The sequence below is a fragment of the Megascapheus bottae genome, chromosome 5 (assembly GCF_031878675.1).
Source record: "Megascapheus bottae isolate mThoBot1 chromosome 5, mThoBot2.hap1, whole genome shotgun sequence".
NCBI classification, from domain to species: Eukaryota; Metazoa; Chordata; class Mammalia; order Rodentia; family Geomyidae; genus Megascapheus; species Megascapheus bottae.
The window spans coordinates 22,441,985-22,464,054 of NC_143513.1; the positions used below are offsets into that span (position 1 = coordinate 22,441,985).

Consider the following 22,070-nt stretch of genomic DNA (forward strand, 5'->3'; position numbering starts at 1 on the left):
CTTGAGTTCAAGCTCCAGGACCAGCACATGAGCACACACACACACACACACACACACACACACACACACACACAAGTACAGAATGATAGCAGAGAGCAAAGTTTGAAATGACTTCCTTACAAACCATGTGTACTTGAGGTCTACCCTATCCTTTGTCTAGAAGCCCAGGCATCTCCCAGTGCTCTGACTGGCCTTGCTCTCCTGAAATAGAAGAGAATCAATAAAATCTATTGGTAGACTTTAAATTGCTTTGTGTCCCACAGCCTGTTCTACTGAATGGGGCACTTATACGTTAAAGAAAAGAATTGTTTTGATTTTTGTTTTATTAGGTTAATGGATGAGAGAAGTTTAAGAAATAATTCGGGTTGGGTTCTAGTGACTCACAGCTGTAATCCTAACTGCTCAGGAAGCTGAGATCTGAAGACTGAGGTTCAAAGCCAACCTGGCCAGGAAAGTCTATGAGACTTTTTATCTCTAATTATGGTACCAAAAAAAGCTGGACATGGCATTATAGCTCAAGTAGCAGAGTATCAGTCTTCAGAAAATAAAACAACTAAAGAAAGAGGATGAAGCCCTGCCTATAAGCCCCAGTACTGGCATAAATATAGCAATAACAATACTAATAATTTTGGAGACTTGAGGAAAGATAAAAAGGCTATCTTCCCAGTAATGCTTCTGCAAGTAACTGCTTATTCTGATCATACCTGGAAGCTCCATAGTCCTAGGCGCCATCCAAGACAGGGACAGGGGGCATTAAGAGCAGCCAAGGAGCAATAAGCAGGAAAAGTGGGAGAAGGAAAGCAGTAAGGGCTTGGGGGTGGGAGGTGGAGGTATGGGAAGGAGGAGGCAACTCCCCAGTAGTCCTAACTCATCATCTATCAGAACTGTCATTCAGGGTATAGTTTGGTATTTTGAATCTATTTATATTACCAATACCTAAAAGAGCTTTTAGTTATATGTCACCAAATCATTAGATAGGTTCAAGAGTTCTATGGGAAACAATTCAACAAGCAACTTTGACCCATGTGTGTCCCAAGCAACTGGTAACTAAGACTTGATCATTGACAATCTCCATTTGGCCATAAAAACAAACCACTGGAGTGTATCACACTGCTTGGAGGGGCTGTATTTGCACTGGAGATCAGAGAGTTTCATGTGGAGCCACCCCAGGATCCTCCAGAAAAGGGTTCAAATACTCCCTGAAGTTGAAAAGGTTCTCAACATCCAAACCCTAGTAGAACCTACTACCACTATACCTCACATTTCTCCCTACTGCTGTTCGTTTCTTTCTCTAGATGCTCACCTTCTCAATCACTAGTTCTGTGTGCAGTGCTATATTTCAGATTTCTTATGGTGGACTCCTCTGGGACCTGGAAAACTTGTACCATGATCACATGACCACACAAGGTGCTATAGCCTCCTGTAGATGTGACAAGTTTCAGTAAAGATCACTCTACCATATGTCTATCCCTAATAATTCTGAGGGGAGCTAGAAGCTCTTGTGCATTTCCTTGCTTCTCAAGAGTCTCAAGATTGCGGAGGTACAAAAGGCTATTGATCCCTAATGATCCTTCCGATGCTATGTTATATTGGCTTCTCTTCCACAGATATGCGTGACAGTATGGCCACCCACCAACCACAGTTTTAAGATTGAATTGAGACACCCCCTCAGATGTCTTTGGCCATTCTACGAGGGGTCCATTTTCACCTTTCAGTGATTCTGTGTTAGCTGTGGATTGCCATTTCTCCTGACTCTCTTTTTGGTACCAGCCCTAGGAAATTCTGATGGTTGGAAAATATCCTTCAACAAATCAGTGATGGCTGGACCAAACAACTAATAACAGCTTTACTTGTGGTAATAACAACTACAGTGATTTCTATGTGCCAAGTACCCCCAAATGGAGTCCCAGACAGACTCACATGCTTGCCTGAGATAGTAAGTATTAGCTTGGAATTAAATACATAATTTTAAGTCCCGTACTGGGCTGTTACTGTAGTGTTAGCATCTTCATGATATCTTGTGTTTGCTTAATGGGAGGAAAACAGTCCTTGTCTCCAGCTGTAAGAGCATACCCACCTGGTGAAGGCTGCCATGCATGGGGTGCTCTCTGCCCCTGTATCTCCTAAGCTCATTTCGTTCCACTTTCTCCTACAGTCTGGCTGTCTTCCCCCCCCTCCACACTTTTCCATCCCACTATAGATCTTTTACACAGCAGGGCAGGGTAATTCTCTGCATGCTAGGCAGTAACTATGTAGTAATAACAATAATTCTTGGTGCTTAGAGCTCCTCATCCGAGGATGTCACCCAAGCTTAAAGAAATTTCAATATATCTGCTCACAGTAGCAGGGTGAGGGTGGTGTTTGAGTCTCATTTTCAGACCTGGAGGAAGGCGTGCACATATTAAGGAAGGAAGTACCTGGTCACTTCTAGTGAGGGCAACAGCATACAACACCTACCACAGAGAACTGAGTAGGAAAGGTCCACATAAGCAGTAATGGTTTCTTATTTCATTGAAGTTTATTTGTGAACTTAGCAAATGGGGTGTTTCTAGGAGCCCTCTGGCTTCATGAAATTGAGGAGAAAGAGCTGTTCAGCTCAGTTCCCAACATCCAGGCCTTGTCTTCTGAAACTGTTCTCAAAGAGAGCACCACTTTGTTTCTCATGGGGGAGAATTGCTAATAACTTTTTTATATTCCCATTATCATTCATCCTATGGGCCTTCCATCCCTCTGATCTTGCCTGTGGGATATCCCCTCATCTCTGCTGTGAGAACGGATTCTTCCCCAAGCTTCCTCTAGCAATAACATCTACCCACAGCTTTCCCCAAGGGCAGTCTAGAAAGGAGGCTTTCTAGCTAAAGTTTGAAGTCCCAAGCCCTCATTTTCTACTCCTCCTTTTCAGCTCCCCTGTCCTTTCCAGAAAGGAATTTCTGGGTTTTTCTCCTCACCTATTAGTGCCTGCAGAACATAGCCTCCCTTCTGTGTAAAGTAGTACTCTTCTGTGATAGAATCTTCATTGTTCAGGATGCCCCAGAAGCAAGGCTTCCTTCAGGAGGAATTGAATTGGCTTCATCAGCTGCAGAACAGCTTTTGGGTCTTAGATTAAGAGAAAATGCAAGAGTACAATTCCTTAGAAAGGCTAACTCACTGTCTGGCAAAATAAACACCAGGGAACTGATGTTTGAAAGAGAGGGTGAGGTCAAAGGGAAGGAGGTAGATAAAATGAAGAGAGGAAGGGGGTAAAATACAGTCATAAAACCAATGTGCATCTTATAAAACTAAAAAAAAATTGAGGGAATGAGTTGGGTATGGAGGGACAGGGGACAATGATGACTGATAATTCCTTTGTACAAATATTATCTTTTTACTAAAGATAATAAAAATAAAATAAAATAGGAAGTAACAATGATACGTCACTGGTACCAGCAGTTCATGCCTGTAATCCTAACTATTCGAGAGCCTGAGATTCAGAGGATTATGGTTCAAAGCCAGCCGAAGCAGAAAAGTCTGCAGGACTCCATTTCCAAATAATTAGCAAAAAAAAGTGAGGCTGGATATATAGCTTGGATGGTAAAGTGGTAGACAGTTAAGCAAGGTACCTGACCAAGTGTGAGGTTGTGAGTTCAAATCCCAGAATAGGCACCAAAAGAACAACAAAAAGCTAGTGCTCCAGTTCTTATAAATGTGGAAGTGATGCATTGTCCAGAAGTATGTAACAAGTGTCTGTTGTTCCTCACTTGTATAGGTGATAATACACCTGCTAAATACAAGTCAATGCCTGAAGTCTAGAAGATTTGCAGAGACAGAAAAGACACAGGCTGTCTTCTCAGAAAGCTTCACTTCATGAAGTTGCAGAGGAATGCCTCATCTCAGCTGTATCCAAATCCTTATTCTAAGCATGCATCATGCATGGAGGCCAAAAGGAATTTCCTACCTCAGACTTGGTCACGGTGAGAAATGCAGAAAAAAAAGAGCAATTTAGTCAAGGTAGATGGGAAACATTTCAAAGGTAAAATCACTGGAGCTTTTCCCTCTGACTCAAAGCAAATGCATTTGTCAAATACACCATAAATATACATTCACACTATTTATTACCTCTGCCTATAAAAGAAAATTGTATTAGGTGATTGTGCTGAAAATGTGTCAAAAATATAATTTGCATTTCTTTTATGTGGGTGTTTGTGTGTGTATTTGCTATATTTCAATTTGCTAATATACATATATATCTCTGTAGAGACATATATAAATGCTGTTTAGTTCTTCTGATCTTTGTTTTTATTTTCTGGGTATAAAAATTTCAATATAATTTGTGATTCTAAAAGTATTGCTTTTGAAAAATACGATATGGATCTTTCATTCCCCTAATTCCCATAATCCAATCCAATAAAACATTTACTAAAAGTATATTAAAGAGAATGTCCTACAGGATTTGTTTCTCTTTGACAAACTGCCACTGGAGGATCATGCAGAATGCTTAGTGTGTTATCCTGAATTTCACAGAATCCATCTCTCTTCAGTTAGGCAAACTTCCCCAGGCTGCCCCGTAAAGCCCTAGATGGGCAGACTTACTTTCCTTCTTTGCCTTTCCCACAATAGGAAACTGAGATTTCAGTTATTAGAGCTCACATTTTATCTACAGATGTCAGAGACTTTCAAAGAAGGAACATTCTGCATTTTTCTTATTATCACAACATTTTATGTTTGCAAAAAGACTTGAAAATGTCATAATAAACACTCAAAATAATAAACAATAAGTAGCAAACACTAAAAAGAAAAGATTTTTGCAGTTATGTCTTTTACTGGTTCCTCTTAACCACCCTAAGAAGCAGGTCAGCAGCCCTCTATATTAAAGAAGAAGGGATAAAGCCCAAGAGGAGACAATGTGACTTTAGGGTCACACAGAAAATCATTAAAAGATTAAAACTCAAATCTCCCAAGTCTCAGGCATTCTGCTTTGCTGTTAGAAATGTCATCTTAGTTTCTTTTCCTCATCTACAAGCCTCCTACCTAGTGTATCTCCTGAATCAAATAATACCTAAGGCCAACAGAGGCCACAGTCCCTTCTATCCTATTTTGAACCCTGGGAAGAAATCCTTTCTTAGATTTCCCTAGGAACTTTGCTTCACAGTGTGGCTGGGAAGGAAAAAATTTCTCTAGACTGAATTGCACCCCTCCCTAGCAAGAAAGAAAGAAGGAAGGAAAAAAAAAACAAAGAAGGAAATAAGGAAGGAAGGAGAGAAGGAAGAAAGGAGTATGCTGAAACATATTAAAATAAAATAAATAAAAAAGAAACTGACCTGGCTGCTCCTTGATTTGGGACATCTAGCTTTCAGAATCGTGTGAGAGAAATTTCTCTCACTGAAGCTACCCCATCTGTGGCATTTGGAAGTGTCAGTCTGAGCAGATTAAGACAGAGATCTTAAGGTTTTCATTCTTCTAGTAGGATCCATGTGGCACTGACAAGCCCTAGGAGCTGCTCAAAGTCTGGTTGAGGAAAACATTGCCAAAGTGGGGGTCCCTCTAACAGGAACTGTCATCCAATTAGGGCTATAAATTGAACTAGAGTCTAGGCCAGGTAGGATTGAGTGTGCAGCCAGTGGGAGGCAGGGGTGAGAGGGGGGCATTAGAAAGGCCTCTCAAGCCCAGCTGTTGTATGCCTCAGCTGCCATTACAACCCTCAGGTGGACCCAAGCAGCACTCCGGGAAGCAGAGGAGCTTGAGGAGCTCATATCCAAAGACCTCCTCCTGTTCTGCTCAGGATGGCCTCCTGAATTCACACCCACCCTCCCTATAGCAGAGGAAAAGAAGACATAAGAGCAAGGTCTCTTGACGACAATATCATTATTAAGAGTCTTGTTTAGACACATCTAAAGGAGAGGGTAGTCATCTGCACTGAATGTAAGCTAGACTGGAAGGGAGTGGGACTTGGTCCCCTTTCTGTTAGCCCACACAAGGTGAAATTTAGGTTGAATTTCTCACAGCTAGAGAAGAAAATGTGTGGAGGGCATCTCTTCCCCAGATAAGGAGGGTCAGGATCAGGCTGACTAGAAACTGCCTTGAGACTTGGTGAGAATGATGCCACCCATGCTTCTCTCCCACTGTCTCCTCCATGTGCTTACCAGAAGTAGGCTGTATTGTCAGTTATATACTAGATGATGTTTGCTGTCATGTATTTTTATCTTCCCAGCTGAGTTATAAACTCTTGCGCAGAATACATTTGTCAAGTAAGAAATTATGTTTGCCTGGCACTCGTGGTTTGCTGTAATCCTAGATATATAGGAGGCTGAAATCTGAGGGCCAAGGTTCAAACCCAGCCCATTCAATAAAATACGTGAGACACTTAATTCCAGTTAACTACCAAAAGCCAGAACTTGAGCTGTGGCTCAAGTGGTAGAATGCCTGCCTTGAGGGAGAAAAAAGCTCAGGAACAACATCCAAATCATGAGTTTAAGCCCTAGTATCAGCACAGAGAGAGCGAGAGCAAGTGAGCGAGCAAGCGGGATGGGGGGAGAGACAGAGAGAGATAGAGAGAGAGAGAAAGACACAGACAGAGATAGAGACAGAGAGAGAAAGACACAGAGAGATAGAGAGAGAGAGAGAGAAGAAACACAGACATATTGTTGCCTCTCTACCTAGCTGGAACTTGCATCTCTGTATGCTTTGCAGTGCACTCCTGTGGTGAGTGCCAGCACTGACACTAGCTGATCTTGAACAAGTCAGTTTCCCTTTCAGGACCTAATTCTTCCTGTCTGTAAACCAGAGTTGAACTAGGAGACCATTAAGAATCCCCCTTAAGTTTTCAATTGTGTGAATGTGACATGTCTTCACCCAGCTTTTATTGTCTTTCCAATGGGCCATTAGTGAAGAGGAGCAGATTCCCTGACACAGCTAGAAACCAATGAGAGATTACTCTACATGCTCTAATAACCTACTAAAGTCCTCACTACAACTCTATGAAGAGTGCCCTACAACTGCCATCACCACTGCAACAACAAGAAAACCAAGACACAGGGACTAACTTGCCCAAAGAAACAAAGCTAGCATGCATTAGAACTGAGATTCTAATGGGGACAGATGGGCCTCCTTAGTTCTGCCTGGCCCACCATACTGTGTTGCCTTCAGGATTTGGAATTGAAAGCCAATAGTTTAGCTTTGGTGAGGAGAACACAGCCCTCACATCCAGAGTCTGGAAGCCTCTTCAGAGGGCTCTACTGCCAAGGCCCAATTTTGCCCCAATATGTGCTTTATCTCCCCCCCCTCCAAAAAGTTTGCTCTATAACTTATTTTCCAAGCATGTACTGAATACCTGCTATCTGGAGTTTGGGCAGGGATCTAAGTAAGGGTATTGAAAGTGTCTGAAGAAGGCAAGGTGTGAAAACATCTCCCCAGAAGGTCATTTTCTGTTATTTGGTTTGATTTGGTTTGCTTTGGTTTGGCTTTCCTGGCACTGAGGATGGAACTCGGGGTTGTAAACTAGCTGGGCAGGCACTCCACTTGGGCCATGTTTCTTGCTTTTTCACTGACTATTGGTGTGTGTGTGTGTGTGTGTGTGTGTTTGTGAGCGCGCACACACACACACGCGTGCACATGCAAAGGTGCTCAAGGCTAGCACTCTACCACTTATTCCAAACTTCCACTTCCAGATTTTTGGTGCTTGTTTGGAGATAAGAGTTTCATGACCTTCCTGCTCAGGCTGGCTTTGAACCATGATCCTCAGATCTCAGTCTCCTAAGTACTAACTAAGACTATCAGAACGGGCCATTGTTAACTGACTGCATTGGTTATTTCTGAGGTGACATCTTGCTTTGTGCCCAGGCCCACTTGAGTTGCAATATTCCTGAGACTTTTTTTTTTCAGTCCTGGGCTTGAGCTCAGGGCCTGAGCACTGTCCTTGGACTTCCTCAAGGCTAGAAGTCTACCACTTGAGCCTCACCACCACTTCTGGCTTTTTTTTTCTATGTTTGTGGTACCTAGGAATTGAACCCGGGTCTTTGTGCATGCTAGGCAAGCACTCTACCACTAGGCCAAATTCCTGGCCCCTAGTTGCAATATTCCTATTTGCTCTTTTCTTGTGAAGCTGGGGATGATGAGTATGTGGTACTGTGTCCAGTCACCGTGCCTCTCCATAGCAGGATAACTGCATCCCAGGCTGAGACAGAGCTTCATGATGGCCTGCCATCAAACTATCATCCCCCAGTCTCCACTTTCCAAGTAGTTAGGATTACAGGATTGAGCCATAAAGGCCTAATTTCGGCAATCCTTTTAGGGACTTGTGTGCAAATGTATCATCTCCTTGCAAGAAACCTCATCATACCATCACATAGAAGACATCTCTCCGGGGCTAGCAGTGGATCCTAATAGAATCCCAAGTATGTGGTCCTCCTTGCCCAATGATTTGAAATCTTTCTAATCCTTAACTGGCTAAATAAGCTAGATTTTTTGCAGGGAAATGGTGGTCAGGGAAAGGAAGGAGTGGGAATAATTGTTCTTGTGACTAGATTGGCATATAATTCATTTTAATTCCCTGCCATGGGGAGGCATGAATTTCTTCTTTTGAGCACAGGGACATTTTCATGCAAAACAGACATCCCTCAAATGATGAATAGAAGCTAAGCTGAAAGCAATGTCCTGTGTTGAGGAAACAGCAGCAGCAGTTACTCCTCTAACTAAGGTGCTCAGCCAGGAAACTGTCCCTCTCCAGGCCACATCCAATGGCTGAAGCTGAGAGGACAGCATTCCTGTTCTTCAAACTGAAATGCAGACTTCACTAGATCCTCCAAGGGAATGAGGGGACTGCCTGGGAACTTGCACAAAGCTTGTAGATGGAATGAGCCTACTGAAGTCACTTCAGTCAAGAGGTAGAAAATAGCCCTTTCTTTGCCAGCTTAACCATCCTATAATCCCCTACCCCAACACAGTCCATGCACATTTCAGATCGCAGTACTGTGATTGCTCAGAGGCAAGGACTTGTTGCCATGCCCCGGGCCAGAAGGAGAGTTCTAAAGACAGCCGAGTGGACTTCAAAATCCCGACAGATGAAGACCTAGGAGTGGAACAGCTCTGTTCCATCATAGAAGGCAGACCCCATCAGAAGCTCTCCTGTGAGGGCTGAGTTCACACCTAAGGGGAAAAATGACTTCTTTACAATACAAAGTGCTGATTTGGATAAGAAAGGAGTCTCATGGCAGAAATCCTACTTACTCAAGAGGCTAAGATCGGAGGATCACAGTTCAAAATCAGCCTGGGCAGGAAAGTTCATGAGACTCTTATCTCCAATAAACTATTCAGAAAAAGCCAGAATGGTACTGTGGTTCAAGTGGTAGAGCACTAGACTTGAGCAAAAGAAGCCCAGGGGTAGCACCCAGGCTCAAAAAGGACAGACATAAAGCAAAGGGTACAGGCAACTACAATGGTGTACATGGGGCCTGAAGCTTTCTCAGATCAGTGTGATCTATGTGGCCTATTTTTTTAAAAAAAAATAGGTAGAATTGGTAGGTGGGCAGGCACCCAGAGCAAGAAGATAGCAGACTACATTAGCTGGAGCAACTTCTCATCTCTAATCCTCAGCCTACTGAGGAAAGTGGCTTGTTTCCTTACTCAGTTCCTTTGCACAGTTGCACAGGGAATGTCAGCCAGGACATCTCTGACCTGTGTGACTTCCTGAAAATGAATGGTAGTTGTGGTCAGGAGCCAGTAACCTATCCACCCTTCCCTGGAAGGTGGCCATTTTGTCTGCTTGGTATATGATCAGCCAGATAGACTTGATGCCTGTGGGCTGAGGAGAGGACTCAGGGACAGTGTTCTCAGGCCACTGTTGACTCTATTTGTCTTGAAGAGAAGCAAAAGACTTCAATCATCCTTCTAGAACATGGCTGCCTGGAAACATTCCCTCTCTCTCTCTCTCTCTCTCTCTCTCTCTCTCTCTCTCTCTCTCTCTCTCTCTCTCTCTCTCACACACACACACACACACACACACACACACATACACAACTGAGTGCAGAATAATGTCAGAGTTAAGTTCACTCCATTTTTCATATTGTTTCCTATTTTCAATAGCTACTGGGTGCCAGAGAAGAAAGGAAGAACTTTAAAAAACAATTAGTGAGACATGTGGTATTCATTTTTGGCTGGAACTATGAAGCCTCATCTGCCGGCAAATACTCTGCAGTCTTTCATGAAAAATGTTTTAGAACTAATGAGCTATATTTGCATTCCCCGTAGAATGAGTTCAGAATTTTTCATCTACGCTGCACCATGAAAAATGGATGTGTTTGGCGCAGAAGTCATTTGAACATAAAGCCTAGCTTCGGTAGAAAGACAACCTTCAGAAAAACTTTTCAAGTAACTTAGCTCTTTCACATTTGCCTCCACCAGGGAAGGTCAGGTTCCTGTGAAAGATGGAAATTTCCTACACAAACCTAGATTCTGATGAGATTTGTTTTTTGTTTTTTTGGAGGTTTTTTTTTTGTAGATAATCTGCAGCAGTGAAATTTTTCATAGTGTCACTGAGAAATAAATTAAAATGTTCATCTTCATATGGCTGGTTCCATTGCATTAAAATAAATGTTGCAAGCTCATTTAATTAGTATAGTTAGGAATGTCTCTTCCCTGCTTCACTGACTCTCCAAATCACAAGTTAATTTGTCAAAATCAGACCATTGTTTTTCCTTCATTCTTCATTACTAGAGACAGCCCCATTTAAATAAATGTTTATGCTACAGAGAGCAGAGCAGTGAACAACCCCAAATATTTTCATAAGCCAATGCTTGAAAAGTTTAAAACACAGGGAGTGAAGATGTAACATTTTTTTCTTTTCTTTTTTCCCCTCCCCTCGTGGTTATTGGATATTTGACTGGCTGAAAAGGTACAAAATTGAGCAGTCTGCTGTAAAGGATGACGTTCTGCCCGCCATTGCTCATGTGGGCAGGCTCCATCGTCTTGAAAGCAGTTTTCTTCAATGTTTTCAAAAGACAAATGATGACAAGAGATACCATCTCTATAAATTACCCTCCTCCAATCATTCTCTTCAAGAACCTTTGGTTAATCAATTAGTTAGTGTTGGGAGGGGGGTCTGAGCTGGGGTAAGTGAACAGCTAGGCATTGCCACTGAAAATTCAAGACATCCAAACTCTAGGAGCTTCATTCTTTCCTGTTCAACTTCCTGATCCTCTCTCAAACCTCTCCGAAAAACTGGAAATATGGGAACACAATAGCCAACAATAAAACATGAAATTTTTTTATTATTACCTGGATAACGTATAGAGGGGTTACAGTTACATTCATCAGGTAGTAAGTGTGTTACTTCTCACACATTGATGCCCCTTCTCATTTTTGTCCTCATTTCTCTCCCCAATCCCCTCCTAATCATCTTATTTCCTCCACTTCCCTTCCCTATTTCAAATAAACAAATAAATGTATATATAATATACCAGGTAACAAAGTTAGATACAGTAGCAATATGAGATTAACCATAAGGGCAAAAAAAGAAGAGAAATAACGTAGTACATTAAGAACAATAATCACACAAGATAAACCTTTTGTTTCCATGGCCTAGAGTTCATTTCATTTAGTCTCATCCTATATGACCTTATATACATAGGTTTTGAGCTATTGTAATCCTCTGCTAGGAGAGTCCCAGATGTGTTAAAGCATGTATTTCTGATGGTAGAAGTGTGTTGCTATTTATGGTGAGGATGGGAGGAGGGGGTTCATGTAATTGGCTGAGGAGCTGTGTGTGGAGGTCTGAAAGGCACCCATCAGTAATGGATGAAGGATTCATCAGACCATTATCAGCTCTTCCATACTAATGATCTGATACATTCTGCTCAGTAGAGACTTCTCCAGTGGAAAATGCCACAGGGCTTGGCTTTATAGTCAACTCCAATTGGGAGAGGGTAAGCTTTCCTCGCTGAAGTATTGTTTTCTGCCATGATGGAATGACCCAACCTTCTACTTCATAAGGGAGCTGCAAGGCAGGTTCTCCTTTTACTTTTGACTGCTGGATAGAGTTTTCTTGTCCTGTTACTCACCATCCTCTGCTGGTCTTATAGTATATGACTTCTCACCCCTGGAGCAGATCCCAGGGCCAAGGAAAGTGGGTGTGATTCAATGAGTAAGAAAAGCCCTCAGTGATCTTTAGCATGACTGATGGAGTCAGGAGAACTGATTCAGTGTTCCCTATCTTTTCCTTTCCTTTCCTTTTCTTTTTAGAACAAATCCTTAGAACTAACTTTGCCTCATTAATAAATTACCATATTAACCCAGGAGTTTAATGCCTGCACATTAGACAAATGTGCAATCTAATGATTGTATATTGGACAAATGTACTTAGTCAGAACTCTTCTGATTTGCCAAGGACTCAAGTGGCAGGTGATATGCCTGGCCCAGCACTACTGATGGTCAGGAGCTAGCTGAACATAGCAGCTGAGAGGGATTCATCCTTTCATTCACTCCTTTATTCATTAATAAGCATTCATGAATGAGCACTAAGCTGGACACGTTTCTTACATAGAGGTGAAACCTTCTTAATAAGGCAGTTTGATTGCTGATGCTGGTGCAGTTTGCTGAAAGCAACAGTGTCTCTGACCAGCTAAGGAACAATCTTTGTGAATTGAAAAAAATGGAGGACAGAACCAAGAACATAAAAGATAAGAGACAGAGCTGGGTGGGACAGGACAAGGATTTGGTCCAGGTGGCAGTGTCGAAGAAATACACCATGTTACTCTGAGATTCTTCTCTTTGGGTCTGCTCACTCTGCATGTTTCTCAGTGAGTACAAGAGAGATGTTGGTTACTGAAAAAACAGAAGTAAAGGAGTATCAACCTGTGAGGAGATAGGGAGACAAGGAGTGATTTGCTTAGTGAAAAATGTCAGCCCGGTCCTCTGTGCCCAAGTAAAATGCCAGGCTGAAAGCATGGCGTCAGATATACCTGTAAAATAAGCAGAGCAGGTGGACTGATGGCAAAGCTTGCTAGAGTCCGGGAGACATGTGCCACTGGGAAAGGGCAGATCTAGGTTCAAGCTCATACTCATCTTCCCCAATGGGGCAATGAGCAAATAATGACTCCGCTTCTTGTTCACTCATATAAGAATAATATATCTACTTTATAATTTTTAATTTCAATGTATAGAGGGGTTAGTTATATTCACCAGAAGGTGCATTACTTCTCACACATTGATATCCCTTCCTATGTTTTTGTCCCCATTTCCCTCCCTCACACCCCCCTCCCCTCATTTTTCCCCTCCTATTTCAAATAAACAAGTAATCATCTATATAATATACCAGGTAACAAAGTGGGATACTGTAACAATATAAGATTAACCAAAGGGCAACACAAGAAAAGAGAGAAAAACATAATACATAAAGAATAACAGTCACTTATAATTAAGCTCTTGTTTCCATGTCCTGGAGGTCCATTAATTTGTCTTCTTCCTATATGGCCTTATGTATCTAGGGTTTGAGCTATTGTAATCCTCTGCTAGGAGAGTTTGGGATGTGTACTAATTATTACAGATGAGGGAAACCATTGAACCTATTCCTTTGGGTCTGGCTTACTTCACTTAATATGATTTTTTCCAAGTCTTTCCATTTCCTTACAAATGGTGAGATGTCATTCTTTCTGATGGTGGCATAGAGTTCTATTGTGTATAAATACCACATCTTGTTGATCCAATCATCAACTGAGGGGAATCTGGGTTGGTTCCATATCTTCTCTATGGTAAATAGTGCAATATATCTATTTTTAATGGTTCCCATGGAAGTTAAATGAGATAACTATGTGAAAAAGTGACCTGGACTGGATGCTGATGGCTCATGCCTACAATTCTAGCTACTCGGAGCCTGAGATTTGATGATTCTTATCTCCAATCAACCACAAAAAGCCAGAAGTGGAGCTGTGTCTCAAAGTGGTAGTATGCTAGCATTGAGCACAAAAGTTCAAGGACAGTGCTCAGACCTTGAAATCAAGACCCAGGAGAAGAAAAACAAAAGTGACCTGGCACAACATATGAAGTACTTGGAAATGTTGTTTTTCTTCTGGACACTTGATAGGGACAAAGCAGGGAAGGGAAAGATGTATTGACAGATCTGATTGTGAGCTAAAGTATCCTTTGAGAAAAATTAATTTTAAAGTTATGTGTGTGGTGTGGGGATTGAACATTAGGCCTTATGCTTACCAGGTAAGTGCTCCACTACTGAGATATAGCCCTGGCCCAAGAAAAAAATTAATTTTTAATGGAAGTGGCTTTGTTTCAATTAAGTAGTTGTACAAAGAGGATTCAGTTCCAGAAGTCAGGTTATGAGTATAATGCATCTTGATTAATGTTGCTGGAAGTGACTTTTAAAGTTTTACTGCAAACCTACTTCTGAAGAGGGACGCTGCCTTGAAACTGGCTCACATTTATTAATACATTTTAATGAAAAAAATTGTATCTATTTTTATGTGTGTATGAGGGTGGTACTGGGGCTTAAACTCAGCATCTCACACTCTCATTCATCTCTTTTGCCTGTGAAGCTCATCTATGATATTAGACATCAGGATGGAGGTCACCTTTAGAGAAGTTTGCTTTTGTTTTTGTTTTGTATGTACCAGTCCTTGGGCTTGAACTCAGGGCTTTACCCTCTTGCTTGGTTTTTCATTTAAGGCTAGAATTCTACCACTTGAGCCATACCTTCATTTCTTAATGGTTAATTGGAGGTAAGAGTCTCACAGACTTTTCTGTTTGGTTTGAACCTTGATCCTCAGTTGTTAGCCTCTTGAGTAGACAGGATTATAGGCAGGAACCACTGGCGGCTGGCACTAGGGCTTTTGAAGGCAGGTGGCAGGATGGCTTTTGATTTGGCAGTGGATGCATGACTATCTTATTTTTGTTTATTTTTTTGGGGGGGGTATCGGTTGTGGGACTTGAATTCTGGGCCTGGATGCTGTCCCTGAGCTCTTCAGCTCAAGGCTACCGCCACACCCCTTGAGCCACAGCGCCACTTCTAGTTTTCTAGTGATTAATTGCAGATAAGAGTCTCTCCGTCTTTAGTGCCCAGGCTGGCTTTGAACCTTGATCCTCAGCTCTCAGCCTCTCGAGTAGCTAGGATTACAGACAGGCATGAGCCACTGCACCGGTTTGCATGACTATTCTTATCTGGACAGATAAAGATAAACTGTACTTCATTATCTTCAACATTTTGAATGCATATTATAGGTGCCTTCTTTTCCTCTGACTGGGGACAGAGGGGAGAAGACTACCCAATTCAGTTAATTCACCAAACTTGAGACTTTTAAAGGCCCTTTATGTGTGAAACATTGGGATTCTGAAGACAAAGTAAAAAAGGAACAGATATGGTTCCTACCTTTCCAGAGCTCATAGCCTGATGACAGATAAACATAGGTGAGCCCAGGACAAAATCCTGGGGTCCAGATAAAGCCCAAGAAGCCACTGGAATTACATTTCACACCCTCAAGGATCACAATGAGTCTTTAAATGTGATTTTGTGTTCAGTGAGTGACATGACACTTTACTACTCAATTCATACAACATAGACTTGCTGAAATTCTGTTCTCCCATTTTTTGGCAAGAGATGTGAGAAATTAATACATAATCATTAAGTAATCTGTGATAGCTATTATTGCAAATATGAGGATAACATGTTTTATCTTGTTTTCAAAGGTCTAACATTTTAAAATATCCCTAGCAGGAGACAATGCCTTAAGAATTAATTATTAGTCAGCTTCTAATGGTTCTTTTCTTTCTTTTTTATTTGTAGTATTGGAGTTTGAACTTTTGCTTAGTAGGCAAGTATTCTACCACATAAGCCACACCTCCAAGCCTCATCTCTTGAAGGTACAGATGAAAATTTCCAGATAAATTATCTATAACCTGATGATTTGATGAACAAAATGTGGTTTATTTATACAATTGAATGTTATTTAGTCACTAAAGAGATATTGATTCTTGCTACTGCATAGTTGAGCTTTAGAAACATACTATCCTGAATGTGATAGATATAGCAGTACACACACTATTTGAATCCATGTGTATGTAATATCTAGAAGAATTAAAGCCACAGAAATAGAAAGCAGAGAAGGAAAAAAATGGAGAGCAAAAGGGTTTATTTTTTAAGGTTATGAAAATGTTCCAGAGTTAATGGTGAAGTCTTATGAATGGACTAAAAACCATTGAATTGTATACTTTAAAATGGCAAGTTTTATGGTATGTGGATTATATCTCAAAAACATACAATGTAATTCTTGGATATATACATAGAATATTTTAAATAATAAAGCTTTTAAAACGGAGCAATTCTCAGTACAATTTTATGATCCATTTAATAAACGAGCACTAAAAACACATACATGAACACATATATGAGATTAGAAAAAGGAACTCAAGTGTGGAGGGACATGCCTACAATCCCAGGTCTAGGAAGGCAAAGACAGATAGGAGGATAGTTAACAGAATCAAGACAGACCCGGGCTCAGAGATAACCTAACTATTATAGAGAGAGCATGCCTCAAAATAATAGCAATAATGTGGAAACAAGAGCCATATAATGTGTGATTGTTGCTCTTAATGTACTATGTTATTTCTCATCTCTTTTGTTGTCCCTTGGTTATCTCATATTGTTACAGTATCTTACCTTGTTATCTGGTACATTGTGTATATATATATACATATACATATATATGTTTATTTGAAATAGGATAGGGAAGGGGGGAAAACAAGATGAGGGGCGGGGGGGAGGGAGGGAAATGGGGACAAAAAACATGAGAAGGGGTAGCAATGTTTGTGAAGAAATGTACCTTCTATCTGGCGAATATAATGTAACCCTTCTATTAATTATAATAAAAAATAAACAGACACAAATAAAAAGTTTTCACTTTTCATATGAGAAAATTTAAAAAATAGCAATAATAACAATAATAATATGAAGGAGGAGGGAAATGTCAGTATACTTTTGTGGAAATTAAACCAGGAGCTCAGATGCCCCTTTTCATACAGGATTATAAAATGATCAGGCTAGCACTGTGTAAACCCACATCTATACATGTCCTAACTCCGCAAAAGCCCTCACCCTAGACTAAATTGTTGGCATCGATGAACTTTGTATAGATTCCTACTTTCCATAACCTGACTAACAACAAAACTACATTGGGTTTACCGTCTTTATAAATAGCCTTCTCTCTGACCCTTGTTTGCAAAGTTAGAGAACAGGTTTGTGCAAATGAGCCTTTATAAGTGAAATGAGTCATCCATGCAAAGGAAGGAAAAAGATTCAATGCAGCTGAGCAAAAGGCTCTGATAGGAAATCCAGGTAGGCCCCAGTAATAAATACATTTATTGCTCAAACAGTAAAAAGTACTGAAGAGTTTAAAATAAATTCAGAGTTATTTAAACTTAATTTATGACCAGGAAAATAAACCCTCTCTTCCACCATTAATGTTTTTTATCTGGGCCATCAAATGCCACACGCTACTGATTTTGGATGTAAGGTCACTGGAAACAACATATCAAAGGTGTCAGTCCCACAAATCAAGTGAAATTCGCTTAAAAATAAAAACGTCAGGAGTAAAATAATAGGCAATAGTTATTTCATGCTATGAAAGACTTGTAATATATCAAAGGGTTCACCTTTTCCTACCTTTATGATGTATCACTCTGAACACTAAATATACTTCTGCTTAACAGATAAAGTAAAGAAAACAGGCATCGGAATGCTGATGATGATAAGAATGATGACACAGATGATGATGGTCTGGAGGAACATAAACATTAGAAGGCAGACGCTGAATATATCAAAAGACAAATAATGACCTTGCATATATGGAAATCTGCCATTTAGCCAGTCAGTTATTTGAAAAGAGCATCTTAAAGGTCACCAAACCAGTATCTTGGAAATCACAACAGAAACTACACTGGTTTTTGTTGTTGTTTAGGTTATTTTTGAAATTACTTCATTATTTTTGGGTGCCAGTACTGTGCCTTGACCTCAGTCCCTGGGCTCTATCTTTTAGCTTTTTCATCCCAAGATTGGTGCTCTACCATTTCAGCCACAATCTCACTTCCAGCTTTTGGATTGTTAACTGGGAATAAGAGTCTCACAAACTTTCCTGCCTAGGTTGCCTTTGAAACTTGGTTCTCAGATCTCAGCTTCCTGAGTAGCATAAGTCACGTGTGCTCAGCAAGGCGGGCTTCTTAGAGACTGCCCAACTTATAATGAATTTTTTGTTAGGAATAATTGAATGTCTTAGAGCTTGTATAGCTACTGTAGTTTTCTACAGAAGTCCAAGTCCAAAAGCAGTCTTCTAGTCTTTTCTCCCAAGACTGGATAAAATAGAAGAGAGTGCCAATCTCCAGGGAGAAGATGAAAGATAAGGGAGACAGGAGCAGACGGGTGCTTTATGATCTTTGTGTTATGCAGCTGACAGGCAGTGGCATTTGCCATAATGGGTTGTTGCTAAATGCATTAACTCCTGGCAGGCTAAATTCACCCAGGATTATACTTTATGCAAAAGTCCCTGACTAAAAGGGCTATCAAAGCCTCAGGTAAAAATGACTTTGTTTCATCCTTGTGACATATCTTCCATGATTTTCTAGGACATTAAAGGTAAAATCTTGCTTCCTGACTCAAGGACTCATAATCCAGAGGATGAAATGGCTCTAGGGAAGGATAAAGGAGGATGGATCCATTACATATAAGTACAAATTTGGCCCAGGATGCTAGTAAGCACTTAGAGAGAAGTTATAACACTTTAGTTTACATCTCCCATAATCCTTTGGTCGTGGGGGAAGAGGTCATGCTTCCTAGTCAGCGGGTAACAAGGGCCGTAGACCACCCTACCTTCACCAAAAGTTTTCTACTAATAAAACAGAAAAGCTGCCTTGTCTTCCAGAAAGGTAAAATGTAGCTGACTGAATAATAGAGACGTTTTTCTTTCTAGGTGTGTGTGTGTGTGTGTGTGTGTGTGTGTGTGTGTGTGTGTGTGTGTGTGTGTGTGTGTGCTGGTACAGGGCATTGAACTCAGGGCCTGGGCACTGTCCCTTACCTTCTTCACTCAAGGTTAGCACTCTACTACTTGAGCTACACCTCTATTTCTGGCTGCTGGGTGGTTAACTGCAGGCAAAAAAAAACCCAAACCTCAAAAAAATCTGTCTGCCTGGGCTGGCTTTGAACCTCCATCCTCAGGTATCAGGCTCTGAGAGTAGCTAGGATTACAGGCATGAGCCACCAGCATCTGGCTTAGACTATGATGCCTATACTGAATTGTGCACAAAAGATTTGAAAATCCAGCTCTTTCTATTTGACAGATGAAAAAACTGAGGCCCGACCCCTGCAGAGAACATAGTAGCCCTACTCTCTTCTCTAGTCCTTGACTGTAGCCAGGCCACTTCTGTGAATGGCACATGCATGGGCACATGTGTGAAGCTGCTGTTTTAAGGAGAAGACCAATTCTTTCTAACCACACTCAGCTCAATCTGTGGGGACTCCAAATAAAATCACTGAATTCTCTGCAGCTCACTTTCCTCAAGAAGCTAGTTAATATATTTATACCTATTGATTTCTCAGAATTTCTCCATAAGATGAGAAAAGACTCCATAAAAACATCCATGCATAAGTTGATGGCTAAGAAATCAACTGTAGAAATTTAAATCCTGCTCTGATATGCATCAGCAACAGGACTTTGCACAGCATGGCAAGTAAGCATTTCTAAGTCACGATTTCCTTATAGCAATTCTATTTTCTTGATTTTGTTTTGCAGGAAATTCTCAGCAACATCGGCTCAGTAATGAGAAACTATGAAGTGAGCATTTATATAACAGAGCAGGGGAACTGGAGGACTTAGGAAATGTCCTTTAAGAACCCATTGTCCTGCAGGTCAAGACTCTCCCTGCAGACACAGACCTGCGATTTTGAGGAATGTGTGATTGAATCTTTTGATAGGAAAGCGTAGACCCCATAACGGGCCAGGTTGTCATACCCCAGTCTTATCCTTTCAGTAATTTGCTAGAAAGATGGATGGCACCTTTGGTTAGGATGGGGTTCGAATCAGGGTCACAGCAAGAGATAGAAGAGCCTCAATGCCAGCCAGCACCCTATTTATTTGTGGATTTGGCTTATTAAAGACAAACGGTGCAGAGGCAGCTTTATGGGCATCAGATGAATTATTTATACATCCAATGAAATTGTTTTATTGAGTGATCAAACTTATTTAATGCTTGAGTTTTCAGCCTGGTATGTAGAAATTCCACTGAGTATTTTCTAGTCATTTTCTCCATTTAATTTTGGGGACCCCACCTAGAAATTTCATAAACATTAGGACTACATTAAGTATGGCTAGGTATACATACTTAAGGCACTGAAAAGAAGTGAAAGAGCTGGGTGTCAGTGGGCTCGCATCTAATCTTATCTACTCAGGAGGCTGAGAGCTGAAAAACTGAAGCCAACTAGGGCAGGAAAGTCCAAGAGGCTTTCATCTCCAATTAATCACCAAGAAATTAGAAGTAGAAGTCTCTTTTGAAGGCAAAGGCTGAAAAACAGTGCCCAGGCTCCGAGTTCAAGCTCCAATATACTGGCACACAAACAAAAAAAAAATTCAAAGACAAACTTAATTTAGTGAAAAACCATTGGATTTCTTCTCTCCTTTCTTTCTTTCTTTCTTTCTTTCTTTCTTTCTTTCTTTCTTTCTTTCGTTCGTTCGTTCGTTCGTTCTTTCTTTCTCTTTTTGCCAGTCCTGGGGCTTGAGCTCAGGGCCTGAGCACTGTCCTTGGACTTTCTCAAGGCTAGAGCTCTACCACTTGAGCCATAGCACCACTTCTGGCTTTTTTCTACGTGTGTGGTAACGATGAATCAAACACGGGCTTTCGTGCATGCTAGGAAAGCGTTCTACCACTAGGCCAAACTCCTAGCCCTGTCTTTGGGCTTTCTTTTTTTTTTTTCATATATTTTTTATTGTAATTAATAGAAGGGTTACATGATATTTGCCAGATAGAAGGTGCATTAATTCACATACATTGATACCCTTTCACATGTCTTGGTCCCCATTTCCCTCCCCCCCACCCCCATCCCTCATCTTGTTTTCCCCCGTTCCCTATCCAATTTCAAATAACCAAATATAAACATATCCAATATATCAGGTAACAAAGTGAGATACTGTAACAATATGAGATAACCAAGGGACATCAAAAGAGATGAGAGATAACATAGTACTTTAAGAACAACAATCATTCATTATATGGCTTATGTTTCTATATCCTAGAGATCCTTTCATTTAGGGTCCTACTATATGGCCTTATGTATCAAGGTTTTGCTCTATTGCAAATCTCTGCTAGGAGAGCCCAGGGTTTCTACTGATTATGACAAATGAGGGAAACCATTGAGCCTAAGTTCCTTTGAGTCTGGCTTACTTCACTTAATATGATCTTTTCTAAGTCTTTCCATTTCCTAACAAATGGGGCAATGTCATTCTTTCTGACAGCAGCATAGAATTCCATTGTGTACAAATACCACATCTTGTTGTGATCCATTCATCAACTGAGGGACATCTAGGTTGGTTCCATATCTTTGCTATGGTAAATAGTGCTGCAATGAACATTGTTGTGCTGGTGAATTTAGTGTGTCCTTGTTTCTGGATGATTGGGTAAATGCCAAGTGGTGGAATTGCTGGGTCATAGGGGAGCTCTATGTTTAGTCTTTTGAGGAACTGCCATACTGCTTTCCATTTGGGCTTTCTTAAGGCTAGATCTCTACCACTTGAGCCACAGTACCACTTCCAGCTGTTTTCTATATATGGGGTACTGAGAAATCGAACCCAGGTCTTCGTGCATGCCAGGCAAGCACTCTACCACTAGGCCAAACTCACAGCCTCTACAGTTATTGTTTGATATTCAAGATAGAATGGAATGATCAAACATTTCTAATCATTTTCCAAAGTTTTAAGGTAGGAGGGAGGGCAGCTTTCATTGGCCATAAAGTTCATTCACAAGTAGTTGCCTGCCTGTTTTACCCTGTACTTGGAAATCCAATATAATTAGAGCATATTTGGTTCTTTACCAGCATTTTTGAAACCCGTTGCCATTTC

The 22,070-nt window shown here is 40.9% G+C and overlaps 1 long non-coding RNA gene across 4 annotated transcripts in view; it reads left to right on the plus strand.

The window, feature by feature from the left end:
• LOC150063102 (uncharacterized) overlaps positions 1 to 20,047 on the plus strand; it is a 38,605-nt gene extending 18,558 nt beyond the window's left edge. For 3 of the 4 annotated variants that reach the window (XR_016535395.1, XR_016535398.1, XR_016535396.1), the window contains exons 5-6: positions 1,771 to 1,936; positions 3,746 to 4,096. This is a non-coding gene — a long non-coding RNA (uncharacterized LOC150063102). Of the gene's footprint in view, positions 1 to 1,770; positions 1,937 to 3,745; positions 4,097 to 15,757; positions 15,835 to 18,588; positions 18,715 to 19,751 lie in introns of those variants that run through there. The other variant, XR_016535397.1, reaches the window with a different exon arrangement.
• Positions 20,048 to 22,070: the final 2,023 nt, after the last annotated feature.